Genomic DNA, 19,545 nt, shown 5'->3' on the forward strand with positions numbered 1-19,545 from the left:
ATAGAGATAGATTAGAGAGTAGGATCTGGACTTAAATCAGCTCGGCTCCAGGGACATGGCCTGTGCATTGGAAAGAGTGCTGGGCCTGGAGTCTGTAAGACCTGAGTTCAAATGAAATTTTAGATATTTCTTACTGAGTGAACCTGGACTAGTTACAATCTCAATGTACTTTTTGCCTTAACTATAAAATGGGGCTCATGGAGCTGTCCTAGGTATCAAATGAGACAGCTTTTACAAAGCATATTTTCTTCCTTTTAGATCTCTCCCTCTGCTTCCCTCTTTTGTCTTTCAAAAGCACAATCAACAAGTTTGCAGTAGTGCTTTTCACCTCTGCTTATCTCCATCATAAATAGTCTGCTGTTTTTCCCCTTTTCAAAACTTTCTCTCCCACTCTGGCCATTCCATGCGTTTCTCCCCTACTCAAAGGGAGAATCCCTTGGGGATCCCCCTTGGGGAATTTGAGATGGGAGGAGAAATTGAGCATTAAAATACCCTACTCAAAGATAATTTAATGCTCAATTTCTCCTCCCATCTCAAATTCCCCAAGGGGATTTCTTCCTCTTTTCCATCATTCTTAAGATTTTAAACATGGAAGGGACCTTAAAGGTCATCAAAGCAGCCCTCAAATATCTTACAGAGGAGGAAGCTGAGCCTAGAGAACTTCAATGTCTTCCTGAAATTAATTCATGCATGAAAAGGTCTGAGATTTGATCTGAACCCAAATGCTTTGCTCTCTCCATCATAAAATTGGCACTTGCCTACCTCAGGCAATCTTCACTGTCCCTTTCTCTTTGATCCTTGCTTGGTTTCCTTAGTCCCCATGGTCATAAAGATCTACTTCCTTGACACTGTTCTCTTCCCTGACTCTTTTATTGCCAAGGAATCTTCTCTCTCTGAAAATCTCTGATTCCCCTGTGTGGAACCCACCTGTGTCTCTCTGTCTCCCTCTCTGCCTGCTGGACCTGCCTCCTCTCTATGTCCCCACATCCTTGCCTGGCCCCTTCCTCTGACTCTGTCCTCTGTACAGGCTATTCAATTTCCAAATTTTGTCTTCCTTCCTCAAAAGCCTTTCCCTTTGATCTTAATTTATCTTCCTCTACCCTTACATCAAGTAGTTTTCCACTTCTCTCTTAGAAAACCATAAAATATTAGAGAGTTGGAATGGATCTGAGTGTCCATACAGTCCAAACACATCTATTGAGAGAAAAGGAACCTGAGCTGGAGAGTTTATGTGATATGCTGAGGGCCAAACAGCCAGTAAGGTTACAGGCAGAGCTGGAGCACTTTCCCTCTACTTACCTTACTCTGGTTGTTGGACACTTACTTTCTCTCTCTCCCACCATCCAGGCTGAGTGGGCCTTTTGCTGGTTTTCTTCCTCACTAACTCTTTTTCCTGCCCTTTCACTTCCACCAGCCTCCCCCCACCCGGTTGCTCCCTCTCTTCGTCACTGAGTGGATCAGTGGATCATACAACTGGAAGAGCCCAGAGTGGCCAACTGCATTTCCAATTTTTTTAGAGGAGGATATTAAACTGAGAAAACTTAACTGACTTGGCCAGCTCCTAATTGTCAGAAGCAATGTCCTAAATCAGGGTACTTTGATTCCAAGTAAAATGTTGCATGTATTCTGGCAATGAGCTCCCTCCTAGCCCCCACTCGGTCCTTTATCTCCCTCCTCTCCTTCCTCTCCCCACTCTCCACACTGATATCTTCTCACTCTCCATCTCCAATTACGACAAAGTCTTTTCCTTTTCTCTTTATCTCTCTCTGAATGTCCCTCCCAAACTGGCCCCCCTCCAAGTGCTGTTCCCTCCATCTTCCCCCTCCCATCTCCTGTTTTCCCACCCCTTTCTTTCTCCACCTCTCCTTTGTACTCAGTGGAGCTTATTCTGCTCCTTCTTCCTGTCTCCATTCCCCAGGACACTTTGGCAGCTTTTACACTCTGCTTTAGAGGCACCAGAGCAAGGCCACAGAACCTTTTTTTCTCCTTTCTGCTACATAGATTAGAAGTTTCCAGCTGGACGGGACTATGACAGTGAACTAAATCTCACATTGACAAACCTGAAGCTTAGTCCATTAAAAGGACCTTCTCCTGGATATGGAACAAGTAGGTTTGTTCCTAGCACTTGAACTCAGGTCCTCCTGAACCCAAGTGCACACTGGGAGAACCAGCTGCCTCATTCACCAACCTCACTCTCCCAAGTCTCTGTGGTCCCTACCCTTCCACTCTTACTTTCTGGTTGTCTCTATCTTTGTCTCTGATGCAATTTTCTTTGTAACAGTATCTTTCTCCCCTAGGTTTTCCTCTTTTTTTCTCAAGCAACAATAGGATTTTCCAGGGAGAACCTAAGTTAAAAAAAACCTTTGGGTTCCAGATCATGATTTAACTGAGGTTTAAAGCAGGTGGTAAATGTCTTGCTCAGGGTCACACAGTTCTACATTTCTCTAGCAACATTCCACTTAAACCTGCCCTGACCCAAAGCATATGGCTCTGGTCAGAACAACCCCTCCCTGCATCTTTGGCCCCATACCCCTCCACAATGGCCTGATGCTTGTTTTGGTCCTTCCCTCCCCCATCTTGGGCCATTCCATCACTAACCTGTGAGTTTCAGGTATAGATTTGGAATTCCCTTCGGTTTTCCTGACAGTCCGGTCCACTCTGAGCCCTTGCTGCCTCCTGACCATCCTCAGGCCCTGCTGCTTTATCCCTCTTGCTCTTCTCTCCTATTACACTGAATGGTGAGCCCAGGGCTGAGGGGTATCCTTAGAACTGCCAGATTAACAAGTGTTTTCTTCCTTTACTCTTTCACCCACAAATACACTTTGTTATCTTCTCTGAATTTCCCCCAGATATTCACAATGTCCTCATCCCATGTTTTCTCCTTTTCCTCCATCACAGTTTTCCTTTCCTTTTGTCATTGCAGAGGGGCATTCCTTCTTTCTCATCTTTTTCTCTTCTCCCTAATGGTAATCACCTTCTCCCCCGTGACTAACCTCCATGATCTATTCCCCTTGTCTCTCTCCAGTTCTATTTCCAATAGTCCTTTCCTTCTTTCTTTCTCTTGTCTTTTTCCTACCAATTTTTTTTTCTCTATTTCTCCCCATTCCAGCCTCCCTAACAGCCTTCTCCTTCTCCAGCCCCCAGCCATTTCCTATATGTTTTTCTATATCCTTTTTCCGGGCCCTGCCTTCTTTTTCTTTCTTTCCTGTAATCAGTGGTCCCTTACCTTAAGCTGTCTCTTCACTCCCCATCAAAGTTAATTCTTTTCATTTTCTCACTCACTTTAAGTACAAATGTTCTTTCCCCCCATCCCCTATGCTCTCTTCCTTTTGTCTCATTCCCCTTCCCAACTGTCTCTTATTTCTTTCCCCCTCTTTAATACCCCATGTTAACATCTCTTTGCTCCCCTCCCTCTATCCATATCAGTCCCTTCTCATAGTCTCACACCTTCTTCCCCATCAGTGGTATATGCCTGCTCTCTTCTCTTATTCCTGTATTTAATTCCTTTTGTTCCCTTTTCTTTCTCAATGATCCCTCTTATTTTCTATTCTTTTTCTAAGGGTCCTTTCCCTTTAATATCACTCTCTGTCTCTGTGTATGTGTCCCTCTCTGTCTCTCCCTTCCTTTTCTTTACTTTCTACTCTGTTGTTCCTTCTTTTTGTCACTAGCAGATCCCTCGAAGTCCCTTCGCATCCTTATCCCAAGTGATATTTTCCATTTGCTTCTTCATCTCCTTTCTCCTAAGCCCTGCAGAACTGCTTCTTGATTTCTGCTCCAAAGCTTATTGCCCAGCATCCCCTTTTTTATTTCCTCCCTCTCCTCCTTCTCTAGTTCTGACTTGACTTTGGTCCTTTCTCCCCATGTTTAGGGAGCTCTCATCTTTGTCTTTCTATACCCCCATACCATCCTCTTTGCCTCTTTCCTCTGTTTTCTCCTCTCATCTAAAATGGTCTCTTCCCTTTCTTTCTTACTCTCTTCCTTCTTCAGTTATTATTTTTCTTCTATCCCCCATCCTAAGTCCTCGTCTCACAGTCTTTATCCATATTTCATAATATGCTTCTCTCTTCATCTCTTCCCAAAGACTTTATTCCTCCTTTACTCTTTCCTTCCCTTTCCCCAGGAATCTCCTTTTCTTGCCCCTGACCAATGGTCTTTTCCAATCTATCACCTTCCATCACTCCCAAGATCATAGATTTATAGTTGGAATGGAATTACTGTTGATGAAATACAACCTCTCATAGCAGGGTTGGAAACGGAAACTGAGGCTCACAGATTAAGTGCTTGCCCAGACTCACAGAGAAAGTGTCTGAGTGAAGAGCTGAACTCATGCTGATGTAAATTGAAGGAAAAAGATCTATTATGACATCTAGTTGGCTTTTCCAGTATGGCTCGTCCCCAGTTGCCTTTTTTCTATGTGTCTCCCCATCTCATCTCTTTCATCTGGTCGTTAGTCTTTCATCTATCTCCCCAGTGGCCTTTCTTCATTTTCCCTCCCCTTTCCAATTATTGCAGACTATACCACCTTTCTCTGCATTTTCTGTCTCTTCCCATCTTCCCCAGGTCTCTCTGACTCTCTTTTTCTACCCTTTGGTCTTTATCTGCTTTTGACTTTCTCTATTGACTCTTTACTCACTAGTTGACTCTTTTCCTCAGGCCTCCCCAAAAGGCTCTTGGCTATATTTCTCTCTCTCTCCCTCCATACCAATACTAATGGTATGATTTTTCTTTCTCCTTCAATCCCAGAAGCTCTGGTATGAACTTAAATGAGTCCTCAGAGGTTCTGGAGTCCAGTGATATTATTTTAGAGGAAAAGGAGCCAGATCTGAGAGTAGAAATGACACACAGAGTTATAGAATAGCTTTGGAGGTAGTATTTGGACTCCAGGTAGTATTTGGTCATCCAGGCTCCAGGGACACTACTTGTGCAGCAGACAGAATGCTGGGTCAGAACTCAGGAAGACCTGGTTCCAAATCCAACTGTAGACATTTAAAAGCTGTGTGACCCTGAGCAGATGAGAACATCTCTGTGCCTCAGTTTTCTAAAGAGCAAAATTATTATACTGGTCATATTTACTTCAGAAGGCTGATGTGGAGATCAAATGTGACCCTTTTTGTAAAGCATTAGCACAATGTCTGACATCAGGTAAGTATTCTAACAAATGATTTCCTTCTTTCCCCTTCCCCAGTCCCTTCTTCTTTTTGGATCTCTGCCTCTATTCTTCTCCCTTGTGATTCAAATACTCCATTAACAATTCTGCAGTAGCACTTTCCCTTTATCTCATTTGCATTGTCAAGTAATCCCTGCCCAATCTCTCTCTCCAGCACTTTCTCTCCCTCTCTTTTTAATCCCTTTGGATCTCTCCCCTCATCAAGGATCTGCGAAATTTCTTTCTCCTTCCATTTCAATTACTGAGGGCTCTATTTGCCCTTTCCATCATTCCTTGGACTTTCAAGGGACCTTAGTGGCCTCAAATGCCACCTTGCAACATGTGATAGAGGGGAAAACAGAGACTGAGAGACCTTCAGTGACTTGCTGAGGCCGATTCAGCTTGAAAATGTCCCAGGCTGGTTTTAATGGCAGCCCAGTGCAGTGTTCTCTGCATCCTTAGTAGCCAGTGGCCTCCCCTCAGCCCTTCCCCAGGTGTCCCTTCCTCGTTGATGGCTCTTCCTTCTAATCCCTCCCTGTGGTCTGGATTTCTGCCCCTCACATTCCCGCCCAGTGGTCTCTTCCCTCTCTAGCTCCCCACTACCGAGAAGTCTTCTCTCTCTAAAAGTCTCCCTGTCTCCCCCTATGTGTCTGTCTCTGACTCTCTACCAGACTAGCCTCCACTCTCTCTGCCCACATGCTCACTTGGCCCCTTCCTTTGACTCTCCCTGTGCTCTGTCCATGGTGCTGAGCCATCTGCATGTCTCTTGCTGCAAGAAGCCGTTTCCCTCAGTCTCCATCCCTCTGCCTCTGCCCCCATAGCAGGTAATCTCTTCCTTCTCTCCTGTTCAAGCACAGAATCTGAGAGATATGGAAGTGACTGAGCGGCCATTCTAGTCCAAGAGGACTTGTTGTAGTCAAGGAAGTTGGGACAGTAAAAGACTTGTCCAGGACCAATCACCCACTGATTTCAGGGGAAAGAAATCGAACTCTGTAATTTATATTCAGCTTCATGTATTCTTTTCCCCACGTAAATCAGCTGTGTTTCTCTACCCACCCCTGCTGTGCTTTTTCCTTGTCCGTCTCTTCACCCAATGGCCTCTTCCCACTGGCTGTTCTTTCCTGATCCATCCTGCCTGTGGGGACCTATCACTCTTCCTCCTACACTCACAAACCTCAAGGGGAAGGAACACTTAGAAGCCACATTCCCCCCCCCCCACCTTGCTTAAAGACCTAAGGGAGGTTAGGTGTCTGGCTCACTTAGAAATTTTCAGACTAGGTTTTGACCTCAGGTGGCAGTGATTGAGAATAATGGCCTAGGGGCAGCTAGATGGCTCAGTGCATAGCACAAAGTGCCTGGAGTTAGAAGGGCCTGATGTCAAATCCAGCTTCATTTATTGAACAATTCCCAGCTGTGTGACCCTGGGAAAGTCACTTAACCTCTGTTCCCTCAGAAAAAAGGGAGAGTGCTTCATACTATTATCACCTATTGCTTTTCCCTCTTATTCACAATTCACTTTCTATAATATCCCTCCAGCATCACTTGTGATCTCCTCCAGCTGTCTCTAAGCCCTATCCAATGGGTTTGTAACTTACTAAGTGTCCTTGTCTTGCTCCCAGTGTCTGTCACTGTGTCTCTCCTCTTCCTCCTCCTGATCTTATTCCAGTATCATGTGTTCATGGATATGTTGAAGGAGACCTGCACTGGGAGAGGGAGCAAGGAAGCTTATGTCAGTCCCAGAATTCAGGTGCTCCTGACTCCAAGCCCCATGCTTTAGCCAAAAGGAGAACCAGCGGCCTCACCCCCACCATCATTCCCCCAGTACTCTGTGGTCCCTTCCTGATGTCTCTCTACCTTTGTCACTCTTTCTGTGCTTTTTTTCTGTCCCTTTAATGGAATTTGCCTCCTGTTTTTCTCTCCACCCCCACAATCCTCAGACCTTCCTCCTTTCTCATAAAAGCACAGCATTAAAAGCCTTTGAGTTCAAGAGCATCATTTAAAAGGAGATGATACTGTGGTCTAAAGCAGGTGTTAAGTGCCTTGATCAGGGTCACACCTCTCTGAGTTTGAGAGGCAGCCTCCACTTCAGCCTGTCCTGACCCCCAGCCCATGGCTCTGTTCAGCATGGCCCCTCCTTCCAGCTCCAGCTCTCTCATCATTGGTCTCCTACTTCTTTCCTCCCCTTCCTTCCCCTACTTGAGCATTTCCATCACCAGCCTGTGAGTGTCAGGCATAGATTTGAAATTCTTATCCCTTTCCCTGACAATCCAATCCTCTCTGAGCCCTTGCTGTCTCCCGATCATCTTCAGGTCCTGCTGCTTTATCCCTCCTGCTCCTCTCTCCTGTCTCACTGCACAGTCTACACAGGGCCCGGGCCTGTCCCTGGCACTCCCCCCTTAGCAAGTGCTTTCTTCCTTTGCTCTGCAGCCCTTGGTCATCCTCCCACAGACTCACTCTGCTTTTTCTCTGTATTTCCCCCAGGTCTTCATAATGTTCTCTTCACTGTTTCTTTCCTTTTCTTCATCCCAGATCCCACTATTCTCTTCCCTTTGTCTCTTTGCCCCATCTCCAGGGCTTCCTTCCATTAGTTTCTCAGCTTTGTTTCCCCTCCCTAATGGTACCTTCCATCTCCCTCCATCCCCATCATCCGTGGTATCTTCCCTTTCTATTTCCCCTCTCCTCTTTTTCCATTGGTCCTTTCTCTCTACTTCTTCCTGTCACAAGGGTTTCTTCCCTTTGTATCTCCCCTCTCCACTTTTTCCAGTGGTCCTTTCCCAGTTACTCTCTACCTCACCTTCTTCATCAGTGGCTCTTTCCCTTTTGCTTTCCCCCGTGTTATACTATGGTCTCTCCCTTCATTCTTTCTCCTTTTCTTTAATCAATGAGCTGTTCCTTTATATTGTCTCCTCCCTCCCCAACACTGTTTCTCCTTCTCAATTTCGCTCAATATTTTGTTTTTTTGCTTTTTTCCTTAATCCTCTGAGTTTCCTTTGTCTTCCTGCCACCCACATAAACTTGTTTAATGATTTCTTCCCTCTTTTTCTCTTCTTAATAAGTAGTGTTTAGGTTTTGTTTTTTTTTTTTCATTTTATGCCTTTTCTATGCAAACTAGGCCCTTCTCATTTTCTCACTCCTTCTTCCCCATTCTTTAGTTCCATCTTCATTCTCTCTGCCTTTATTCCCCATGCTTCCTCCTTTTGTCTCCCCTCTTTCCTTTCCCAGTGATCTCTTCTTCCATCTGCTTTTCTTCTCCCTTTGGTCCTTTCCTAATACTTCTCTCTGTGTCTTTGTCTCTCTATTTCTCTGTCTCTTTTCCTCTCTCTCTCTCTCTGTCTCTCTTTCTCCTTAATCTCCATCTGCCCAGAGGCCCCTTTCCCAAAATGTCTTTTCCACCCGGTCCTTCTTCTTCTTGCCCTTAGGCCCTATACAATTTCTTGAGTTCCAATGTATGATAAATTCTCTTTCGCCGATAGTCTGTAAGATCTGAGTTCAATTTAAACTTTATATACTTCTTAGCTTAATGAACCTGGGCTAGTCACAATCTCACTGTCCTTTTTGCTGTAAGGTTAAAGTAGGAATTATGTATCCAGCTGCATGGAGTTGTCCAAGGTATCACATGAGACAGCGTTTGCAAAGTATATTTTCTTCCTTGTAGATCTCTCCCTCTTCTTCCCTCTCTTGTCTTTCAAAATCACAATCAAAAATTTTACAGTAGCACTTTTCATCTCTGCTTATCAACATTGTAAATGGCCTCCTCCTTTTCTCCCTAACATATCTCTCCCCCTCTGCCCATTCCCTGTGTCCCCTACTCAAAGGTATTTTAATGCTCAAATTCTCCTCCCATCTTGATCCCCCAAGGGGATTTCTTTCTCCTTTCCACAATTCTAATTGTAAACAATTCCATAATTCACAATTTTAACAATGAAAGGACCTTAAAGGTCATCAAAGCAGCCCTCCAATATCTTACAGAGGAGGAAGCTGAGCCTGAGGGACCTTCTATGTCTTCCTAAAGATAATTCATGCATGAAAAAGGTCTGAGGTTTTATCTGAAGTCAAGTGCTTTGCTCTCTCCATCATAAATTGCCACTTGCCTCCCTTAGATAATCTTCACTGTCCCTTTCTCGTTGATCCTTGCTTGGTATGCTTATTCCCCCATGGTCATAAAGATCTACCTCCTTGACACTGTTCTCTGCCCTCTCTGGCTCTTTCATTGCCAAGGAATCTTCTCTCTCTGAAAATATTTGATTTTCCTGTATGGAATCCACCTGTATTTCTCTGTCTCCCTCTCTGCCTGCTGGACCTGCCTCCTCTCTATGTCCCCATATCCTTGCTTGGCCCCTTCCTCTGACCCTTTTCTTTGTACAGGCTACTCAGTTTTCAACATTTTCTCCCTTCCTTAAAAGCCTTTCCCTTAATCTCAATCTTTCTGCCTCTACCCTTACATCAAGGAGTGTTCCCCTTTTCTCTTGGAAAATCATATCATATTAGAGAGTTGGAATGGATCTGAGTGTCCATACAGTCCAAACACATCCATTGAGAGAAAAGGAACCTGAGCTGGGATATGCTGAGGACCAAACAGCCAATAGGGTTACAGGCAGAGCTGGAGCACTTTCCCTCTACTTACCTTACTCTGCTTATTGGACACTTACCTTTCTCTCTCTCCCACCATCCATGTGCAGTGGGCCTTTTGCTTGCTCTCTTCACCACTAACTCTCTTTCCTGCCCATTCCCTTCCATGGGCCTCCCTGCCTCCCCTGTTGCTCCCTCTATTTATCAGGGTGACTCAAATAAACATTCTATCTTTTCTGGCAATGTGCTCCCCCTAGCCCACACTGGGTCCTTTCCCTCCATTCCCTCTTTCCTCTCCCACCCTCCAAAGAGGTAACTTCTCACTCTCCATCTCCAATTACCAAAAAGACTTTTCCTTTTCTCTTTATCCCTCTCTCTGAATGTCCCTCCCAAACTGGCCCCCTCCAAGTGCTCTTCCTTCCATCTCCCCTCCCCCCATCTCCTGTTGTCCACCTCTTTCCTTCTGCACCTCTCCTTTGTACTTAGTGGAGCTTTTCCTGCTCTTCTTCCTGTCTCCATTCCCCAGAACACTTTGGCATCTTTTACACTACACTTTAGAGGCACCAGAGCAAGGCCACAGAGCCTTTTTTCCCCTTTCTGCTACATAGATTAGAAGTTTCCTGCCAGAGGGGAAGTTGACAGTGAACTGAGTCTCACATTGACAAACCTGAAGCTTAGTCCATTAAACGGACCTGCTCCTGGACTTGGAACAAGTAGCTTTGTTCCTAGCACTTGAACTCTGAACCTCCTGAACCCAAGTGCACACTGGGAGAACCAGCTTCCTCACCCACTACCCTCACTCTCCCAATCTCTGTGGAATCTTAATTTTCTGGTTGTCTCTGTCTATCTTTGCCTCTGATGCAATTTCCTTTGTAACTATATCTTTCTCTCCAAGGTTTTCCTCTTCTTTATCATTCAACAATAGGATTTTAAAGGATGAAGGTAAGTAAAAAATCTTTGGGTTCATGGTCATCATTTAAGAGAATAAACTGAAGTTTAAAGCAGGTCCTCAGTGCCATGTCCAGGGTCACACCTCTCTGAGTTTGTGAGGCAGCCTCCACTTCAGCCTGTCCTGATCCCCAGCCCATAGCTCTGTCCAGCATGGCCCCTCCTTCTAGCTCCAGCTCTCTTCTCATTGATCTCTCCTCCCTTTCCTCCCTCTATTTGGGCTCTTCTTTCACCACATTGGGAGTGTCAGGTCCGATCCACTCTGAGTCCTTGCTGCCTTCTGACCAGCCTCAGGCCCTGCTGCTTTGTCCCTCTGGCTCTTTCCTCCTATCTCACTGCACAGTCTGCACAGGGCCCCCACCTGTCCCTAGCACTCCCCCCTTAGCAGTGTTTTATTCCTTTATTCCTTCGCCCACAAATACACTCTGCTGTCTTCTCTGTATCTCCCCCAGTTATACATGTTCTCTTTTTCCTCTTTTCATGTTCTCTCCTTTTCCTCCATCCTGGTTTTCCTTTCCTTTTGTCATTCAAATGTTGTATTCATTTTGTTTCTCATTTTTTCCTCTGCTCCCTAGTGGTAAATTTTCCTCCCCTCATATCTGTCCTCCATTATCTATTTCTGTTGTCTCTCCCCAGTTCTATTTACATTAGAAGCTTCCTTCTTTCTTTCTCTCATTTTTTCCTAACCAGTGCTTTTGTCCCTGTATTTCTCCCCATGGCAGCCTCCCTAATGGCATCTTCCTTCTCCAGCCCCCTGCCACTTCCTATATCCTCTTCTGTATCCTTTCTCTAGTCCTGACTTGACTTTGTTTCTTTCTCCCCATGTGTAGGGAGCTCTCACCTTTGTCTTTCTATACCACCAAGACATCCTACTTTCCTCTTTCCTTTGTTTCCTCCTCTCATCCAAAAAGGTCCCTTCCCTTCCTTTCTTTCTCTCTTCCTTCTCCAGTTATGCTTTTCTTTCCTTCTCCCACCCTAGCTAAGTCCTTGGCTCACAGTGTTTATTCATACTTCATACCAGGCTTCTCTTTTTGTCTCTCCCCAAGAACCTTACTCCTCCTTTACTCCTCCTTTATTCTTGCCTTCCCTTTCCCTGAAAATCTCCTTTTCTTGCCCCTGATCAATGGTCTTTTCCACTCTGTCTCCTTCCATCACTCACAAGATCATAGATTTATAGTTGGAAGGGAATTACTGTTGATAGCAGGGTTGGAAACTGAGGCTCACAGATTAAGTGCTTGCCCAGACTCATAGAGAAAGTGTGTGAGTCCAGAGCTGAACCCATGCTGATCTAAATTCAGGGACAAAGATCTGTCTATTGTGGCATCTAGTTGGCTTTTCCAGTATGGCTCATCCCCAGTAGCCCTTTTTCTATGTGTCTCCCCATCTCATTCCTCTCATCTGGTCTTTAGTCTTTCATCTCTGTCGCCAATGGCCTTTCTAGATTTTCCCTCCACTTTCCAATTATAGAAGACTATACTTCCTTTCTTTATATTTCTGTCTCTTCCCATCTTCCCCCTATCTCTCTGACTTCTCTCTTCTTCTACCCTTTGGTCTTACTCTGCTTTTCACTTTCTCTATTGACTACTCACTAATTGACTCTGTTTCTCAGGCCTCCCCGAAAGGCTCTTGGCTGTATTTTTCTCTCTCTTCCTCCATATCAATACCAATGGTCTGAGTCTTCTTTCTCCTTCAATCCCAGAAGCTCCAGTATGATCTTGGATGGATCCTCAGAGGTTCTGGAGTCCAGGGTTATCATTTTAGAGAGAAAGGAGCTGGCTCTGAGACAGTAGAAATGATACATTAGAGTTATAGAATAGCTTTGGAGGTAGTATCTAGACTCAGGTCATCCAGGCTCCAGGGACACTACTTGTGCAACAGAAAGAATGCTGGGTCAGAACTCAGGAAGACCTGGTTCCAAATCCAGCCTTAAACATTTACAAGCTGTGTGACCCTGAAAAGATGACAACCTCTCTGATCCTCAGTTTTCTAAGGAACAAATTGATTATACTGCTCATACCTACTTCAGAGGGCTGATGTGGAAATCAAATCTGACCATTTTTGTAAAGCACTTAGCACAATGTCAGATACAAGGTAATACTTAACAAGTGATTTCCTTCTTTCCCCTTCCCCAGTCCCTTCTTTTTGGGATCTCTGCCTCTATTCTTCTCCCTTGTGATTCAAAACCTCTTTCAACAATTCTATACAACATTCCCTTTATCTCATTTGCATTATCAAGTAATCCCTTTCCAATCTCTTTCTCCAGCACTTTCTCTCCCTCTCTTTTTATTCCCTTTGGATCTCTTCCCTCATCAAGGATCTATGAAATCTCTTTCTTTCTCCTTCCAATTCACTTACCGAGGCATCATTCCTTGCACTTTCAAGGGACCTTAGAGGCCCCCAAATGCCACCTTGCAACATGTGGTAGAGGGGAAAACAGAGACTGAGAGACCTTCAGTGACTTGCTGAGGCCGATTCAGCTTGAAAATGTCTCAGGCTGGATTTAATGGCAGCCCAGGGCAGTGTTCTCTCCATCATTAGTAGCCAGTGGCCTCCCCCCAGCCCTTCCCCAGGTGTCCCTTCCTCTTTGATGGCTCTTCCTTCTAATCCCTCCCTGTGCTCTGGACTTCTGCCCCTCACATTCCCGCCCAGGAGTCTCTTCCCTCTCTAGCTCCCCATTACCAAGAAGTCTTCTCTCTCTAACACTCTGTCTCCCCCTGTGTGTCTGCCTCTGACTCTCTCTCCTGGACTAGCCTCCACTCTGTCTGCCCACATCCTCACTTGGTCCTTTCCTTTGACTCTCCTTGTGCTCTGTCCATGGTGCTGAGCCGCCTGCATGTCTCTTGCTGCAAGAAGCCCTTTTCCTGAATCTCCATCCCTCTGCCTCTGTCCCCATAGCAGGTAATCTCTTCCTTCTCTCCTGTTCAAGCCCAGAATCTGAGAGAGCTGGACGCTGACTGAGCGGCCATTCTAGTCCAAGAGGACTTGATATAGTTAAGGAAGTTGGGACAGTAAAAGACTTGTCCAGAACCAAACAGCCACTTTTTAGGGGGAAGAAACTGAACTGCTGTGATTTATATTCAGCTTCATGTATTCTTTTCCACACAAGAGTCAGCTGCGAGAGACCCTTTAGGTTGTTGAGTTTTGTCACCATGTATTCTCAGTTGTCTCTTCCTACTGTCTCTCTACCCCTATCCAGAATGGTCCCTTTTCTTTCTGTTTCTTTCTTCCCCCATGTCCCTGGATCCTTTCCCTTTCTGCTCTCCTTCAGCAGTTTTCTTCTCATTGTCAACAATTTTTAAAGACTCTTTCTCTTTTAATCTTCCCCTCTTTGGTGGACATTCACTTGATCTCTCCCTATTAGTACTTTTATAAAAAGATTTCGCTCTATGTATCTCTACCACAAAATATATAAAATTAATTTTCACCTTCTTTTATCACTCTTAGCATTAGCATTTTAGAGGAGGAAAGGATCTCAGGGCCAAGAAGTAAACCACTTTCTTTGGAGGAGGAAACTGAGGCTGAGAAGAGTCTAAGTTATTGTCTATTGTTGTCTCTCTATGTGTCTATCTGGGAAACATTCTAAAAAGATCTCCCTACATCTCCTATTCTCACTTGCCTTTCCCTCTCTCCCCATCCTATGCCCTCTGTATGGTTTTCTCTCTGTCTCTCAGCTCTCAGAAATGTATTACCTGATTCTCACTCTGTGTAGAATTCTCCTTATCTCTTTGGCTCCATTGTTATCGGAGATGTAGAAATCTAAGTATTCTTAGACACCATTGATGAATAGTTCCTTTTAGGAAGTAAGAAAGAAAAACAAGAATTAAATTCCTGATAGGAAGTAAAGTTTGTGCTCTGCAATGTACAAATATTAATGCATTTTGTTCCCACAATAACAATGGTAAGTAGGGCTTATTATTGCCACCTCCTAGAGCTCAGTAAACTAAGACAGTAAACTGAGGAAGACAGAGGTTACACAACTTGCCCAGAACAATAGAGCCAGTTAATTAATGTCTGGGGATTATAGATACTGACAGAAATTGAATTTATTTCTTCCTGATACTAGTCCCATCACTATATCCACTGTGCCACACCCAGCTCTCTCTCATCATTACCTCTGGGTCCCTTTTTTCTGTCACTTCTTTTGTAGTATCAACATTCTATGTCTAAACATATTCCACAATTCTCTCTTCCTCACACATATATTTCCTGCCTCTTGTCAAGCTGTTTCTCTGTTTTCCTCTTCATTGGAAACCGGTTGCTTCTCTTTAATTTCTCTCTTTCTTTCTCTCCTCTGCATATTTGCAGCTATCTGATATCTTGAGGGCCATGAGTTCAAGCTCCTCAGTTTAAAGCTCATGAAATTTAGGTTTAAATAAGTTAATATGTCCATGGAAATACAAGCAGAGAGGCTATGAATAAAAATTAGAAACCAAACCTTCCCTGATTCCAAATCCTGTGCTATGAAATGAGTCTTCTCCTCTCTATCCAGGACTCAGCTCTACTTCTTCCTAACTCTAGGCCTGTAACTCCAAATACTACAGCATCACTATCTTCAGAATCCCTTCCTTTTATAATTTGACATCATCATCAGCTTCTGTCTCTGACTCTCTCTCCTGCACTAGCCTTCACTTTGTCTGCCCACATCCTCACTTGGCCCCTTCCTTTGACTCTGCCTTTGGTCTGTCCATGGTATTCCCTTTCCTCTGTATCTGTTCCCTGCTCAGAATCTGCCTCTACCCTATACTAAGTATTTTCCCCTTCTCTATTGGAAAAGCATAGAACATTAGAGAGAGGGAATGAGTCTGAGAGTCTAACCTGTCCAGAGACCTCTTCTGAAAGAAAAGGAAACTGAGAAAAGGAGTTCATGTGATATGCTGAGGGATACACGACCAGTATGCTTACAAGAGAAGGTTGAACACACATCATTTTTGTGTCAACTTACTATGTCTTGGTTGGTAGGAGGATCACTTTGTGTCTCCCCCATGATCCATATCCCTACTAACTCTCCTTCCTGACCTCCACTCCCATGAGGCTTGTCCTCTCTTCCTCCATGATAGAATCTTCTAACTGGAAGGGTCCCTAAGTGGCCAACTCCATCTCCATCTTTTTTTTAGAGGAAGAAATTCAAGCTGAGAAGAGTTAAGTGACTTGAATAGCTATTAATTTTCAGAAGCAAATTACTAATTCAGGGTGATTTGGCCCCAAATCCCTCCACCTTCTTTCTGTTCTAGCAAAAAGCTCCCTCCCGGTCCATCCCCTTCTTCCTCAGCAGTGTCCCCACTGGGGCCTTCAGCTCCTTGCTCTTTGCCTCTCCCCCCACAATGACTTCTTCCCTCTCTCCCTCAAATTGCCAAGTATTCTTTTCTCTCTGTGTCTCCCTGTCTTTGTACTGCCCTTCGCCAAACTGGCCCACCCCAAGGGCTCAGCCTTCTGCCTTTTGGTGCTCATCCCTTGTTGTGCATCCCCTTTTTTCCTCCCCCTTTCCTTTGTACAAAGTGGGCCTTGTCCTGCTGCATCTCCTTAAATCCATTCCCCAAAAGCCTTTGGCATCTCTCTGCCACCAAAGCAACCTCAGTTAGCCTTTTCCTTCTCTGTCACTTGTACATGCTGTAATGCAGAGGTGGGAAAAAATTAAGGGAAAGAAACTAAGGATTAGACATATAAGGAGAACTGGTTCTATGATGGGAGCAAGGAAGTTTGTAAGTCAGCCCCAGAATTCAGGTCCTCCTGACTCCAAGCCCTACGCTTTAGCCAGCAGGAGAACCAGCTGCCTCACCCCCCACCCTCATTCTCCTCCATCCTCTGTGGTCCCCTTCCTGATGTCTCTACCTTTGATGCTCCTTTCTGCTTTTGTCTTCTATGAAGTTTGCTCACTAACTGTTTTTCTGTCCTTAACCCCAATCCTTGGACTTTGCTCTTCTTTCTCATAAAAGCACAGCATTAAAAGCCTTTGAGATCAAGAGCATCATTTAGAAGGAGAAGAAATTAAGGTTTAAAGCAGTTGCTAAGGGCCTTGTGCAGGTCACACCTCTCTGAGTTTGTGAGGCAGCCTCCACTACAGCCTGTCCTGTCCCCAAGCCCACGGCTCTGTCCAGCATGGCCCCTCCCTCCGGCCCCAGCTCTCTCCTCATTGGTCTCCTACTTATTTTCTCCCTTCCCTTCCCCCACTTGGGTCCTTCCATCTCCTGTGAGTGTCAGTCTTGGATCGGAAATTCCCCTCCCTTTCCCTGACAGTCCTGTCCACTCTGAGCCCTTGCTGTCTCCTGATCATCCTCCCGCCCTGCTGCTTTATCCCTCCTGCTCCTCTCTTCTGTCTCACTGCACAGGGCCCCCACCTGTCCTCAGTACTCCCCCCTTAGCAAGTACTTTCTTCCTTTCCTCTTCAGCCCTTGGCTGTCCTCCCACAGACACACTCTGCAGTATTCTTTGTATTTCCCCCAGATCTTAATAATGTTCTCTTCACTTGCTTTTTCCTTTTTCTCCATCCCAGATTCCAGTATTCTGTTCCCTTTGTCACTTTGCCCCTGTCTCCAGGGCTTCCTTCCATTTGTTTCTCAGCTTTGTTTTCCCTCCCTAATGGTACCTTCCATCTCCCTCTATCTCCATCCTCCTTGGTCTCTTCCCTTTATATGCCCCCTCTCCTCTTTTTCCATTGGTCTTTTCTATCACTTCCTCCTCACCAAGGTTTCTTTTCCGGTTTCTCCCCATTTCCAATTTCCTGTGAACATTCCCCTTTTTCTCACTTTTTCTCTCCATCCTAATGGTATTTTCCCTCTCTTCTTCCCTCAACACCATTTCCCATAACCTCTTTCATTTGTCTGCCTCTTCCCCCATTTTTCAGTAGTTTTTTCCTTCTTCTTCTTTCCATAATCAGTGGTCCACTCCATTAGATTGTGACCTTCCTTCCAATCATTGTTCATACTTTCCATTTTCTCTCTTATTTTTGCTGTTATCAGCGCTATCTTCCTCCCCCCCATCTCTCATTCTCTCTTCCTTTTATCGTTCCCTTTTTTTCTTTCCCAAGACTTCCTTGCCTCTTTTTCTCTATTTAACATTCTGTGACTATTTCTCTTTTCTTTACTCTTTCTAACATTATTGGTCCCTTCTCACTGTCTCACTCCTTCTCCCTTCCAGTGGTATCTTCTTTTTTCCTCATTTCAGTATCCATATTTCCTTTTTTTGTTCCCCTCGCTTTCTTTCCCAATCATCTCTGATTCTCATTCTCATTCTCATTCTCTCTCTCTCTCCCTCTCAACTAACACTCTCTCTCTCTCTCTCTCTCTCTCTCTCTCTCTCTCTCTCTCTCTCTCTCTCTCTCTCTCTCTCTCTCTCTCTCCCTCTCTCCCTCCCTCTCCCTCTCCCCCTCCCTCTCCTTCTCTCTCTCTCACTTCCTCCCTCCCTCTCTCCCTCCCTCCCTCTCTCTCTTCTCCCTCTCTCTCTTCTCCCTCTCTCTCCCTCTCCCTCTCTCCCTCCTCCCTCTCTCTCTTCTCCCTCTCTCTCCCTCTCCCTCTCTCCCTCCCTCTCTCTCTTCTCCCTCTCTCTCCCTCTCTCTCTTCTCCCTCTCTCTCCCTCTCCCTCTCCCTCTCTCTCTTCTCCCTCTCTATCCCTCTCTCTCTTCTCCCTCTCTCTCCCTCTCTCCCTCCCTCTCTCTCTTCTCCCTCTCTCTCCCTCTCCCTCTCTCTTAGCCTCCCTCCTTCTCTCCATCTCTCTTTCTCTCCCTACCTCTGTATGTTTGTCTGTCTCTTTCCCCCGGATTCTGTCTCTGACTCTGTCTCTGTCATTGCCTCCTCATTCTCTCTTCTTTCAACTCTGTGGTTCCATCTCTTTGCCTCCAAATACCTAGTATTCTCTTCGCATCCTTATCTCAGATGCTCTTTTCCATTTGTTTCTTCTTCTTTCCCTTGGATTCTATGCAACAACATTCTGGAGTACACTTTCTGCCTCATACTTCACTGCCAATAGTTTCCTCCATTATTTCCTTCCTTTCCTCATTCCATAATTGTAGATTTCCCTTGTTCATCTATCCCCATGTTCAGTGAACCTCTCTCTCTCTCTCACCTCCAACCACATTCAACTTAGAGTCATCTTCCCTCTGTTTTTCTCCTCTCACTTGAAAAAGCCTCTTCTATTTTTTCTCTGTCCTTCTTCCCCAAAGATATATTCTTTTCTTTCCCCCACCCTAACTGCTCTGGTCATACTCTTCTCCTTTATCTCATGCTGGCCTTTTCTCTTGTCTCTCCTCCAAGTCCTACAAAACTCCTTCTTTCCTCCTTCTTCTTCTCCTCCCAGTGTTCTCCTCCTCTTTCCCCTGAAAATGTCTTTTTACTCTGTTGTCCCCTATCACTCATTCAATAATACATTCACAGCTGGAAAGACAATCAGGGGGCATAGAATAGAATCACTTTTTTCAGTGGAAGATACTGAGACTGAGAGGCTAAGTCATTGTCCAGACTCACAGAGAATATGTCTGAGTCAAGATTCAAACTCAGGTCGATCTAAATTCAAGTATAAAGTTCTATCTAGGAGCTGCAAGGGCTCTGAGAGGCCATCAAATCCAAAGACTTCTTTTGAAAGAAGAGGAGACAGTCTAAAAGTTGAAGTGATGAGCCAGGAGTTTTGCAAGAAGAGCTTTAACTCACAATTCTGCCTCTACCTTCTATCCTCTGATCAGTAGGGCCCTTATTTTCTCTCTCCCACCATCCATACCCTGTCCAGCCTTCCTTAAGTCTCTTCTCCACTTACTTTCTTTTCTGCCCACCTACCCACATAGAGGTTGCCCTTATTCCTTCATCACTGAAAAGTTTATAGACTTTGAAAGCCCCTTATTTGCTAACTCTATCTTCTGTTAGACATGGAAATTCAAGGTAAGCAAAGTGAAGTGA

At 44.9% G+C, this 19,545-nt stretch overlaps 1 long non-coding RNA gene across 1 annotated transcript in view; it reads right to left on the bottom strand.

The window, feature by feature from the left end:
* Nucleotides 1-19,545, bottom strand: part of LOC141549100 (uncharacterized) — a 183,227-nt gene that overhangs the window by 43,932 nt on the left and 119,750 nt on the right. Inside the window, exons 13-15 of the long non-coding RNA XR_012484224.1 lie at nt 14,353-14,453; nt 12,253-12,441; nt 6,742-6,849 (exon numbers count right to left, since the gene is read on the bottom strand). This is a non-coding gene — a long non-coding RNA (uncharacterized LOC141549100). The remainder of the gene's footprint in view (nt 1-6,741; nt 6,850-12,252; nt 12,442-14,352; nt 14,454-19,545) is intronic.

The sequence above is a fragment of the Sminthopsis crassicaudata genome, chromosome X (genome assembly GCF_048593235.1).
Source record: "Sminthopsis crassicaudata isolate SCR6 chromosome X, ASM4859323v1, whole genome shotgun sequence".
In the NCBI taxonomy this organism is placed as follows: Eukaryota; Metazoa; Chordata; class Mammalia; order Dasyuromorphia; family Dasyuridae; genus Sminthopsis; species Sminthopsis crassicaudata.